The following is a 13,732-nucleotide window of genomic DNA, read 5'->3' on the forward strand; positions in this document are numbered from 1 at the left end:
GATAAATCCCACACAGATAATCTCATTAACTACTTAGATTCAGAGTTCAGCCAGAACTTCATAGATTTGAAACAAAAACACAGAAATTCCTCCAAAAATGTTGAAGTAGTTGCTGGAGGATGGTTATTTAACTGCAAAATGACACAAGTGGTTGACTTTTATATAGGAGCATGTCCAGAATACAAACAGCTGGCAATGATTTGCCAATCTGTCAGGAGTCAGGTTGCCTCCCACCAGGAAACCAGTGCAGCCACCTTGCAACCAAAAGTGGTCACCCAGAGGTTGTTGGTGTTGCACAGTAAACCTCTGAGAACTCAGTTCGTCACCACAACTCCTTGCAATTATTTGCCAAATGTGAAAAAATTCAGTCAAACTACCAGGCTGGTTGCCCTGTTTAAAGCTAGTGTGAGTGAGCCATTATAAACAACTTATGGGACAGAGTGATGGTGTTCAAAGAGGTGTTGGAACTTCTGTTAACTGGGCTGAGGCCAGTCTGTCTGTTTTAATACTACTTTTTGAGTGACTTCACACTAGCAGAAAATAACCCTGCTAACCCTGCCCACTACTGCAGCTTCAAAATACAGAAGCTCCCCCCAGACAAACCAGTATTAAGTGTACACAGGATAATGGCTTTCAGCCACACTGGGAAAAGGTCCACTTTTGTTTGCACCATAGCACATATGAAATATAGATTTTCTTGAAGAGAAAAACCCCTGCAATCTATGGGTAAAGGGTGTCATAAATCTCTCTGAGACAATTTTCTGACTCTGGGATTAAATATTTCTTAACAGAAGGTGTTATTTAATTAGTCTTAGGAGAAGAACTTGTACAAGACAGGAAATAGTTTAAGTCTTTTCTCTCTTTTCTATCACCTGCTCCCCTTCAGTCAATCTTATTAGCAACATGATGTTAACAGCTTCCACCCTGTCATTTAAGTTTGTCTCGTGGATGTCTCCTGTTCTTCTATGCCAAACTCTGACTGTGTGTAGGAAACAGGCACTAAGCTCTGAAACTGATTTAATTTGATCTGAGTGGATTGATTGGTGGACAAAAGTAATTGAATAATTATATGAGTACATGGTGAGAAAGCAATAGGTAGACAAAGGCGGAGTGAGAGAGTAAAAATGAGACATCCTTGAACTGGGTTGAGATCGATTGTGTCAAACCGAGAGGAAAATGTGTTCTCCCCACGGAGAAGTAAAAGGACTAAAGGACAAAAAGGAGACCGGAGACCAGAGGCGCAAGAAGGTAAAAGGGTTCTCCCGATAAACAAAGCAAAAATCGGACAAGTACTCAGGAGAGCACTAATTCAAACACACACAGGGGAATACACTCATCATGGTGTGATTGTGTGTCTGTGGGCACAACTTTGACATTTACAGTGCAAAAAACTGAGACATGACATTTAACTTTTAGACAATAAAGGCTCAGGTTGATTCCTGTTTTTCTTTTTTGGGTTTTCTAATTAGACCAATTCATCTTCTTTAAGCTTTTCAATAAATATTCTTTTCCAAAGTCTTAAAGGTGGGGCACAAGCTGCCTGTTCACCACTTTGACGTTGAAGGAAGGCTTCAAGCTGGCCCACTTTGAATGCTACCAGTGTTTAAGTGCTTTCTCACACATTTATGAAGCATTTCTTCACGCTTTCTGTTAGATTACAAGCATGGACACTTTCCTTGAGGGAAATATAACAACTTACAGCACTTAAGCTGTAAATCAAGAATAACTGAGACAGACTGGCAATTCAAAATACTTTGGAACTGACCAAATGAAAATATAATGGAATATTAGGACCACATATATTAAGAAAAAATACTTTAAAAGTCACATTTTTCTTCTAATTTAGAGTAGAGTGAAGAATTTGGGAATTTTATTGATAGTCTTCAATTGCAGTTTGCTTAAAATTTGTAGTTTTTTTTTCATTTTCAGTCTAAAAAAAACAATATTATGTCTGATTTATATGTTTATATTATTCTTATAACATTTATACTGTACACACACACACACACACACACACACACACACTTGTATGGACAGTATATGCACTGAATGATGCACTGAACTAACTAACATATACTTTATATATAATATATTTATTTATTTATAATAGAATCCTACACAATTATAACCAACTTTAAAGGCTACACAACAAATTCAGTCACATAACAAATATAAAATCCTAAACGATCTTCTTTAAACCCCATGATGAAATATACCCAAACTTTAAAAAGAGTTATAAAAGTGTATTTGTCTTTGGTCACATGGTGTACAAAGCAGGAAACTGAACTGTGAACTGTGACAGCCGCGGTCACTGACTGTAAGTTCAGAACATTCTCAGCACATTTCCATTTGTTTTGCAATTTCTGAGCGAGATCATGCTTTAAAAGTTACTTCACAAGCTGATGAATGGTCTCTTTCTAGTTCCAAAGAGACAAGAGGGGTACTTCCCAAAGTGAGACCCATCTGATCCAAATCAGTCATGTGGCTACAATTGCTGCAGATGTACTAAGCTACTATTAACCATATAATAACGTGTGACGTGTATGGTTAACCTTTTCATTACCAACATTTACTTACTGTTGTATATGATATATGATAGCATATCATTAAGATAAGATGAGATAAGATACCTCTTTATTTTAATACAGTCATACCCAAATTGCAAACTGTCCCACATCGGCACTAGGCACAACTAAACACAACTAAACACAACAAAACACAACACGGTAACTTAAAGTGGATTTTTTTTTAAAGTGCAGGAAAAAAAATCCACCTTAGAATTAGAATGCAGCTGAGGGAGCACAGTGGCCCTTTTCACTGCGCCCGGGCCTAGAATATGTCTTTTATCATCCTGGAATTATCTTCATCCTCGTCATCTTTAATTATCTGTGCCTGCTTCTCAGGTTTAGCCTGTTTTCTATGCGTATCTAAAATCTAATTTCTTCCCGAGTTTCACGGCTCTCCTGCAGATGCTGCTGCTGCTGCTTCTGAGTGCTTATGTAAGATAACTTCAGGTCCAACCCCAGGTTTTGTGGTGGTTTTTCTCAGGTGCACTGCAGTGGAAACTTTTGCTGAGTTATTAGATAAAGACCCAGAAAAGCGCCACCTGCTGATAAATGTTCCTCCAAAATGCTGTCACCATTCCGAAAGACTTGGTGGGAGGATCATGAAAGAGTCTCAAAGACTATTCAGAGACCATCAAAACTTTGTGACTTCCTCCAGTACTCAAGACAGTTAGCTAGCTTCTCAGCTGAGGAAAGAGCTAATCTTTGTAAGCTGATTAACCCAGTTGTTAGCATTATTTTAATAAGATTTAACCTCAGATTTTGGTAAGCCTACTTAGCAAATTTGAATTACGTATGCCTTTAGTTTTTCTCTTTATGTTCAGTTGTACACTGAACACTGCTCCATAGGACAAATAGGCAGTGCTCTGTTTAGCCATGCTTAATGCTGATTAACCGAATTAACTAATTTCCCACACAAGTAATCTGTGGCTGCCTAGTTGGGTACATTTTAAAAACATATCTGAGTCTTGATCATCAACATAATTTTAAGTGAATAAAAACAGTGATTTTGTCACACTGGTCTCAGGGTTATGTTGGCATTTAAAAAGGAGAATGCACCTGCAAGCTTCTTACCTGCGCTCACACTTTTTTCAATATTTGCTTCTGTGTTTGAGTCCAGCTTGCTGAGCTGGTTTTAATAACATCTACAACTCTTTGTTTTCTGTTTGCTACCATTGTGACATAAAGATGTTTATTACAGCCATGACATGACTGAAAACATTCTGTTAAATTCATATGAAACCAGCCACATGAGACACAGCTGTTAATGGAAGAGCTTTAGGTCTTGCAGAACAAACCAATGACCTTTCACTTATAGATTTTGTCTCTTGACAAGCTTCCTGCTTCAATACACTGGAATTGTGGAGGGATAAAGAGAAATAACTCTGGGTCTTGTGTTATTGATTGGCAACTCGAGCATCTGGCTAATGCTCTTTGCCAGGTTTTGTTCTTTCCTTCAGGTGGAAAAGGGCAGTGAAACTGTGTGCTGGCTCAACATCCTCTGGGATGTCTCACACATTCTTTATCCTGTTAAGCCTTTATCTGATGCTCATCTCTCTTTGCATATCCACAAGAGGATCCCAGTGACCCAGTCAATGATGAACAAGACTGCCAATATTATTCACCCACCGCTCAAACACACTGACACAACTCAGAGACTTAGTTCGTCTTATATTATAATCATTTTTTAGTGACTAACACGCAAGATAGGTCAAGTGGGAAATCTCTAATTAAAGCACTAGCTGCTGTTTTTTGGCAACTGTACAAAGCAGTTCAAAGTGAACATCACAAGGCTGCCTGAAAATCATTCAATCTGCTTGTGACTTACTTTCAAAAGAAGTGACAAATATTAGTTTAAAGCTGCTGTAAATCATGAATGAATTAGATATACTTTGCTCCATGGTTTGTTGGAGACACAACCTTAGCAGTTTTGCTTCTACTGCAGTGCATTTGAAATCAGATAATCAAGATGTCAATGAAATGCTGTCTTTAAGTTAATTTATGTAGTATTACAAAAATGTTGTTTTTACTCTTTACAAATTACAGCCATTTCTATTTATAGTCTACCATTTGAAGAGGCTTAGAAATAACTGTACTAACTAATTAGAAATATATAGATTGGATTCAAATCCTTTGCAGTCAATGACTGCCTGAAGTCTCTCTCTCTTGAGATGCTCCGCCAGGTCTTTACTGTAGACACCTTCAGTTGATGCTTATTTGTGGGTCTCTCTGCCATGAGTTTTATCCATAGTAACTGAAAGACATGCTCTATTAGGCTGAGATCAGGTGGCTGACTTGGCCATTGAAGAATATCCAATTTCTATGTATTAAAAAAACTCTTTGGCTCATTATCCATTTGCAGTGTGAACCTATTTCTGGTCAGTTTTGCAGCATTTGTCTGAATCTGGGCTGAGAGTAAAGCCTTGTCCACTTCACAATTCACCCTCCTGCTTCTGGCACCAACCACATCATCAATAAACATTAGCTCCACTGGTAGTTATACATGGCCATGCTATAACATTGGCTCCATCATGTTTAAGCACTTTTAGATGTTTTCTGGGAAATCTGATCTTCTTTTTCTTGAGTTATAACCTGTGGTTTGCACCTTGACACCTGCTTCTTATAGAGCGCTCTTGACTTGGTTAGATGTTATGAGCTGTTTTTTTTTTAATGAAATAATTATCTGCATCATGCACTTGTATGCACTTGTGTATTCTGTGATCTTTTAGGACTTTTGGTGTTGGTGAGCAGGCCAGTTCATTCCTTTTTAAGAATGTGCCAGATTTTTGATTTGGTCACTAAGAAAGTTTTTGCTTTTGTTAGTAGGGATGGGAATTGAGAAGGTTACCAGTTCAGTTCCTTGGAATTGTTAGTCTCCTTGGGTATTGATCCCGCTTATCGGTTCCATTTGCACTTGCGGTACAATCAGCTGATTTTAGTTTGTGTGCTGTAGGAGGGAAAACAGTGGTGCAGTCTACAGCATGGATATGGAGATGTTGTTATTGCACAAAGAAGAAGAGCGGAATGGTAAAGTGCAAACTGCTTCCAGAATAGAAACAATATCATTATGCTGCCATTACAACTTCGGTTCTTTGCAAGCATGCTCACCTATGCTAACGCTAAGCTAGTCGAGAACTGAGGGTAATGTTAAAGCTGAGCGAATGCTCTCCCAGCCCAGCAGCCAGACTCTGAACTTCAACAGGTAACAAACTGACGAGCAGTCAGGCTGCTGCCTCTGTTTCTACCTGTTCTTGTTTCTGAAGTAGAATCAGCGTGGCGATAGCTTTGAAGTGTCTATGTGCTGGTTTTCATCTGTGCTTTGTGTTGTCAGCTTTATGTTCTTACCTAAAAACTAAGAGAAAGATCACATGTGTGTCCTCATTAGGATAGGGATTTGTGTTGGTGTGTGGGACTGTAACCTACTGATTTATAGTGTTAAATGCTAATTATGAGACAATGTTTTTTCATGTAATTTTGCAGAAAAATGCAAAAGGAATAATTAAGTAATGTACTGGAATACTTTTAAAAAAAAGTGTTCTGTGTAAATTTTGTGTAGTAACTTTCTTTGAGTAACGACCCCAACACTGACCACAACAAAGAGGAAAAATACCTCCTACACACACAATCATTTGACCACACAGCATGCAATTAATGTGCAGAATGTAATGTCTTTGACATGTGATGGTGGTGACTCCCAGTGAACGCAATGAGAATCCAGTGAAAATCAATAATGAATCAAATCGATAAGTGATATCGATAATGAAATCGGAATCGCTAAATCCTTATCAGTTCCCATTCGTAGTTGTCGGGTTTTGTTATTAGCCCAATAATGGCCCCTCTCTCTGGAGCTAACATCTCTTTAGGCCCCTAATTGAAAATTACAGTAAAAAGCTATAAAACACAAATTCAACCATTCAACCATCAGCTTCACATATTAGGTGTGGTTTAATATCAAACTAATAAGAACAGGCCTCATCTGACGATAAAACTGATTGTCTGTCAATTTTCCATTTACTTTCAAGCCAAAATCGTGGAACTGTGTATAAAATTTGTTTATAATAGGGAGACGCAGGAGGCACCGGATAAAACTGTATTATCCGGATTATTGCATTATAATGGAGATATTTGTGCTCTGCAGGTTCCTTGCATCTTGTTGCCTGCTCAATTCTCTCCAGCTTGTGTCAGTTCCTCTACCTTTGCTTCACTGCCTGTAACCCCGAATCAATGAAAGTCACTGGCTAGCAAGTTAAAAAGTAGAAAGTGGAAAACACTGTTTTGTTAAAGAGCAATAGTCTCTTGCTGGTGATTAGAAAGAATGCAGAATGGTGACTTAGGGAATGTTAGTCAGTAATCCTAGACTCCCGTGGTAAAATAAACATTTAAACACCATTGCTAAACATTTTTACAGCATTTTACAACACCAACCTCTATTTTCTGTCCTCAAATATACAACTTATATTTGTAACTGATGCATTGTTGCTTAAAGGTGTAGAATTTATTATTAGCCCCAGCAGCTAGAAGCCTGCATCGCAAAATGAAGAGAAAAGGATCAAACTCAATATCAGGGGATTCTAACTGTTGAAAAATTGGCTTCGTTCCTAAAGGATAACTTTTGAAAGGTTGGATACACCAACAAGCTATCACTTGTATTATATTCTTATGTAGATATTTGCATGTTTCAGAGTGCATGTACCAGAATTGTTAAGTAACTTTTTACACAACTGAGTTCGGCGCATTTGTATTTGTTCTGGTGGCGAATGCTCATTTATTGTTTTGTGGCTGATCGACTTCCAAGGTGCAAAGACAGTTACCTTGAAGTGCAACACCTGAGTGTTTGTTATTTAGCGGAGGCATTTATAGTGTATGCAAGGAGCTGAGGACATCAGACAACACTTTATCAACTGAAAAAATTGAGTGTGCTCAAGAATAAGGATTGGCCTAAATGTTCTGCATTTTATTACGGTCTACAAATGGTACATAGTATGCACTGGAGAATGACTCGGCATCGAAATGTAAAGGTTTGCAGCTGCTGTTCATCCACCATCTAAATGTGCTATTATTATGTAAATGCGTGCATCTTACCAGATCTGTAGAGTAGTCAAAGTGCAGCAGAGCAGAACTGAGTTTGAATGAGTTTGGAGTTTGGTATTCGTCCATGCTGGGAAATCACAAATGGAAAAAATTAACCTTGTGCCTTTTGACATTGTGCCATATCAAGCTCCTGATCATTCAAACTTCAAACTTGAGTCCAGCTTTGATTCCTGCTCCTTCCACAAGGTCGCCCTGAGTAGGAGGAAAATATTACAATGCAGCTTGCTTGATTAGCATAACTTTTGGACTAAAGCAGAGAAACACTTATACATTCCCCATTGGAAAAAAAAAAACCTCTACCCTCTGCACAATTTTCTTGTTTATTACATTTTATTTTTATGATTTTACATGAGCTTTATAGTTTTGGTACCTTTGTTAGCCATGCGATAGTAGCATTCTTTACATCTCTGAACTGTGTTTTGATCAATCAATACTTTTACCTGGTAATATACTCTGAATAAATCACTTTTTGTGGGCCACAGTAGATTAGAAGTGACACTCATTCATTAATGACAGATCTTCAAAGTACTGAGTGGGATAAAGAATAGAAGGGTAAAGTGTTTTGAAAGCTCATTATTAATTTCAAGGCCTGGAGCAAGTGCCAAGCCCTTTCAAATTAATAACCCTTATGTTAACCTCTACTAAACTTTAATTGAATGTGGGACGAAGAACTCAAAGTTCTGTGTAAAAAGTTCAAGTGCTTTTTAATTTTTTCAAATCCACTTCAGATCTGACAATATGGTTTTATTCAGATAAAAAAGTATAGAAAGAAAGCAGTGACTGAATGTGCCCTCCTTTATTTGAAAATTTGAAAAGAAACACAAACCATCAGTACAAGAAGGGCACACATGTCCTATTCACTGTGTGACCGAAGCCCACACTACTTAATGCCGCTGGCTGTTAATTAATATTTCTAAAGCCCATAAAGCCAAGGTTCTTCTTTGCATTATCAAGCCACGAGCTGCATTCAATCAGTTTTGCTAGTCACTCACATCATTACTAGTAGTAACGTTAGTAATCAAAATAAATTAAAGCATGCAGCTTAAAGCAGCCAGCAACAACTGAACTGCTCATTGGTGCCTATAAATATGAATACGGGTTTTTGCTTTATATATTTTGCAAAATATTGCAACCAGTCATGGTCATTGACTATATATAAAATATCGCTGTGGCTTCCAGGTCTGAAAAGTAAAGTCAATTACTTTGAGTCTTGTACAGCGAATTGCCGAGATTTTAAAAGTGACCTCACACCTACAACAAGTTAAAGCTACAACAAAATAAAACAAAATAAACACAATTTTAATATTAATAATAATAATAATAATAATGATAATAATAACAATAATAACAACAACAATAATAACAACATATCATGAATATATTACAACCTAAAAGAGGTTGTAGTCAACAGGAATTACAAAAACTTTATAGATAAAATAAAGAAATGACCTGTTTCGTATGACTACACTACTCTACTTACTGTGTATTCAACATTAACATCAATCCAGTCTTTTTTGCCCATTTTATATTTATTGCAATTCATACTGCCCTCTTGAAAAAAGGGCAGTTTTTTGCTTCTTGTTCCTTATCAACACTCAGCAGATCAGTCTGTCAGCAAACAATCACCATGCTTTTCTGAAGCTCAGTTTATACTTCAGCAGATCATCTTGACTGTGTCTACACACCTAAATGCATTGAGTTGTTGCAATGTGATTGGTTGATTCGATATTTTTGTTAACAAGCAGTTAAACAAGTTTACCTAATAAAGTGGTCAGTGAGTGTATTTATTAGTACTAATGACTTCCTGTATAGTCATTTTTTGACAAAAGTAATCTTTCTCTTCTGCAAAGTTACAACACGTTACCTTAACAACAACTGTTCGCCGTGTCTTTGCATCTCTCCTCTTCTGTAATCACATGGCAGCACTTCCCAGAGGTCAAAGTGTCATCTTGTGGACTGGAGATTGGAGACTGAGCTCTGTGTGTCTGTGGCAGCAGTGGTAGATGTGGGTAATGATGTGGATAAATGGATGCTGATGCTGTTCCCAACTCTGCTGCTCACAGCCAAACACGTCCCCTGGCAGAGAGAAGGAAATAACCCGAGGAGAATGGAAAGAGAGAAGAGGCGGTATAAGGAAACTACCTTTCATCTCCCTGTGTCAATTTCACCTGAGTTCTTCATGAGAATTAATCAAAGAAAAAGCGATTGAAGGATTTATAGCTGCTTGCATGCTCCAGCGCTCTTTTTCCTGTGCTGTTCAGTCATGAGTTTACTGCTCTCACAGCAGAAAATCATCCAAATGGAACACCAGAAGAATTTCTTGTTGATCTGGATGACAAATGTCTTTGGTCACTCTCTGACAACATTTTTACCCCAAAGAAGAAACTTAGTTCTCTTCGGTTTGGTAGCATGCTTCTTCTCTAAAATGGCATCTATTTAAAATAGTCAAAGCGATGACTTGATGGTCTTTTGAGAGCATTTGATTAAGGCTTTTCGGTTCTTAGCGTGATGGGTGAAATGAACCATGAATTGTGAGGACAAAAACTCTTCTCAATTTAGAAAGAAACAAAGATTTATCTTTACATGAGAAGCAGGTAATTGAGAGAGAGGGAGACATCTTTACTTACATTACAAGACCTTAACCATGTTAAAACATCCATTTGAATGCTGCTGTTCTCTCACTTATATTGAGTTCAGTAAATGAGGTGAATGCACAAAGATGAAAATGTATTACCTGAATTAATACTAGGAAGCAAATCACCAAGTAAATTTCTTCAGACCACCAGGTGAGGTAACAGGTAAGTGGCTTGCTTACAGGAACTTCGTAGGGATTTCTGCCAAAGTAGAGAACATGTTAAAGTGGGCTAAGTCAGTATCATTATTGTAGCTTGAATTAGTTTGTAATCTTAACTGGTTAGCTTAATTGTTTGTCTTTCATTAACAGACTGCAGGTAAGAAGCGTGCAGGCACGTACAGGTGAGGTTAGTTTGGCCAACAGACTCCGGTAAGAATAAATACTAGAAAACCTGATTATCGCTGCAGAGGAGGGAACCATCTGGCAAAGTGTGAAGGTTTGAGCTGATCTTTTTATTAGGGGTTGGCCAACCAGCGTAAAGGTCATTACCACCACCTACTGGACTGGAGCACTTAACAGGGTTAGGAAAAGGAAGGGTTATGACAGGAAAAATAAGATCATTTCTATTATACCTGTTCTTGTCATAAAACTCATCATGCGGCCATAGATTTTGAGTCAGTCTTCAAGTGTTATATGCTTGATGAGTTGATGACAAATAGGTGTGAAAGCCAGGGTTTCCAGAGGACACGAAAGTATGCTCACGACCCGCCAGTGGCAGTTTAAAAGTAAAGCAACTTGGTTGACCTTTAAAGGAAAAAGCCATAAAAAAACTACAACAACCACAACTGTGTTTACAGGGAAATATGCACATAATCTGAGGACTGTACTGGAATGCAGAAATAATTTTTTATTTTATAATTTCATTATTGAAGAACTGTGACATTCACATGGTTTGCCAAACAGAATCTCAGCTTAGTACGTTAAACCACTAGCGCCACATTTTTGTGACTTTTCTCCACGGGAAGTACTAGTCAAAGGAAGTATGTCAAATCTAATTTTTTTAAGATAAAATGCCCTCAGTACTTCCATTATTTCCCTTAAAACCATTATTTTAAAGAAACTCTATAAAAACTACTAAAAAAAACCCCCTCTGTGTTGTGCACTTCTAGTATACCATACTAGTAAAAAAAAGAACAGAAAAGAAACATTCAAACAAGCCAATTGCAAAACAGCTGCAACAATGTAAGGATGCAAACAAAAGCAAAATGCACTGATTCACAAATCATTTAACTCTATGTTTAACTACAATAGGCCAAAGACAACAAAACACAATCTCAAATTACCATGTAATTCTTTCAGGTTTAAAAAAGAAAAGACTGTTATTAATCTTCTCTCTTAATCACCTTCCAAAAAACAAAAAAGTCTATCAAAGCAACCTTTTCACCTCCAGGCAGGAAATACTGTTAATTCCACTTTCCTGCACAAGCACCTGTCACTCATCTCGTTGTGATTAAGGTGACATCTTTAGCCCGAGGCAGAGGCGATTAGACGCCATGAAGACTGGAAGAGGAGGAGTGGCTGGTTAAAGTTTGATCTGCAGTACAACTTTGAAAGCTGCCTTTAATGAGGTCTCATCAAATTTAATTTCTATTTTGGGGGTTTCTTCCTTTTATAGGCCATTAATGTTTGCCATGCCGATCATATACATCTCCTAAAGCAGAGAAACATCAAAGAAATATTACATTTGAAGTAATTTGCACCAATACAGCTGCCTAATATTGTGTAGGTGCAATATTGTGTAGGGTGGCAGTTTGGACTCTCCACAGATGGTCTGTTATCGCGCATCTCGGGGATGTTTTACTAGATTGGAGTTTGAAGGTTCGATCAATGCCTTGGGCTCTTTGTTATTTTCTTCAAGCTGCTCCTGGGGATTTTTTTTCGCAGTGTTGTGTTCAGTCATTGTCCTAAAAGAGTAGGTCCCTGCTGTCAGTGAATGCCTTGGTTGGTCTGTTTAAGTGAGAAGTCAAAGTGTCTGATTCATCTATTGCATCTGTGGTTTTAATGTTATGCCTTATCATACAATAAATATGACCTGAGTTTAACTATTACATGACTTTTGTCCTATTGACTTCTTTGTGTATCTTCTAAACGCACTCTCTTCCCAGGGCATCAAATTTTGCTGCGCTTGTTGCCACAGAGAAACGCTCAAGGTTTCCTTTGGCATTGGTACCTTGATGCACTCTTCTCAGGATGCTGCGTGCTAACAGCTTTGTCATAAAGTAGCAAATGATCATGATATGGACTCAAATGTGCTTTACAAAATTTAGCCGGTATGTTGAGAATACAAATATGTAACTATAAATAAATATGACAAGTATTTGGGAACAAGCATATGAGACCCATGTCAACATTTTCTGTGCGTCACAGCACCATAGCCAAAGAAAACCTTGTGCAAATATCTAAGATAGCCAGCAGCTTTGTCACAATGGCTGGATTTGAAACCTTGGGAATGAGAATAGGCTGCTCTTTCAAACATGTACACACACACCTTTTTTTTTAAACAGGTCATTTTCAGCCCTGTGCAGTAAAGCAGCTCTTCCATCCTGGACCACAACATATACCAGAGAGACAACAATGAAAACAAAGCCCAGCTCCCTCGTTCCTCTCTGTCTTTTGTATATGGAAACAACAGCTCCTCATCTCCCGTGCCCTTTCCCCTGGCTCTTCACCTTGTTCTCCCCAGTAGCTGTAGAAACAGATGGGCCACTTACACTATTGAATAGCCACTGCAACACTGTCATTGTGGTGCATGATGGTTTTTAGTTGTCTGCCCAATTAGCATATATGTAAAAGCTCTGATTGTTAACTTTTACATGAGGCAGTAATTAACACCAGTGAGCTTCATGTTCACATTTATTATGAAATCTGGACTTTGTGCCCTGAATCATTCCCAAAATTAATCAGAACATTGCCTGACTGCATATATTAATGCCTCTTTAGATAGGTAAATAAAAAGTGTTATACTTATCAAAACCTTTGATATTCCGGGCCAATCCACCGATCCATGTAAATGCAGAGTATTTGTCCAAAAGTTGCAAGGTTTTTGAATCAATCTCATAACCTTCAACTATCAAAACTAGTTTAATGTGTTACGCTGCATGTGTTAGGGTAATATCTGATAAGTGATTCAGAATATCAGATCTAATGAATTCACACCACCGTCATGTTCCCTCATGACCTAGAAATGCCAGCAGCTGCAGTCATGGTTTATACTTCATTTCCATCTGTTTGCATTTGCTTTTATGCACTTTGTGGCAATACTGTGTTACAAAACTGTACAGCTGACCAAATAATGTTTTTTACATTATGTAAAAAGTGTAAGATGAAATGATTTGCATGTTTTGTTTTTTCTGCATATCAGGCCACTAAGAGAGAATATTTAATCACTGGTTTCCTGTGTATCATTTCACAGAAAATTATAAATGGTGCAAAAGTTTAAGCA

General features: G+C 37.8%; 1 long non-coding RNA gene across 4 annotated transcripts in view; it reads right to left on the reverse strand.

Moving 5' to 3' along the window:
* Positions 1-12,224, reverse strand: part of LOC102078109 (uncharacterized) — a 32,683-nt gene extending 20,459 nt beyond the window's left edge. The window contains exons 1-5 of one of the 4 annotated variants that reach the window (XR_001225227.3): positions 11,574-12,224; positions 10,567-10,801; positions 10,390-10,489; positions 9,520-9,731; positions 7,647-7,722 (exon numbers count right to left, since the gene is read on the reverse strand). This is a non-coding gene — a long non-coding RNA (uncharacterized LOC102078109). Of the gene's footprint in view, positions 1-7,646; positions 7,723-9,519; positions 9,732-10,389; positions 10,490-10,566; positions 10,802-10,862; positions 11,035-11,573 lie in introns of all 4 variants that reach the window. The other 3 variants (XR_265837.4, XR_265838.4, XR_265839.4) reach the window with 3 other exon arrangements.
* Positions 12,225-13,732: the final 1,508 nt, after the last annotated feature.

This window comes from Oreochromis niloticus, linkage group LG9 (genome assembly GCF_001858045.2).
Source record: "Oreochromis niloticus isolate F11D_XX linkage group LG9, O_niloticus_UMD_NMBU, whole genome shotgun sequence".
NCBI classification, from domain to species: Eukaryota; Metazoa; Chordata; class Actinopteri; order Cichliformes; family Cichlidae; genus Oreochromis; species Oreochromis niloticus.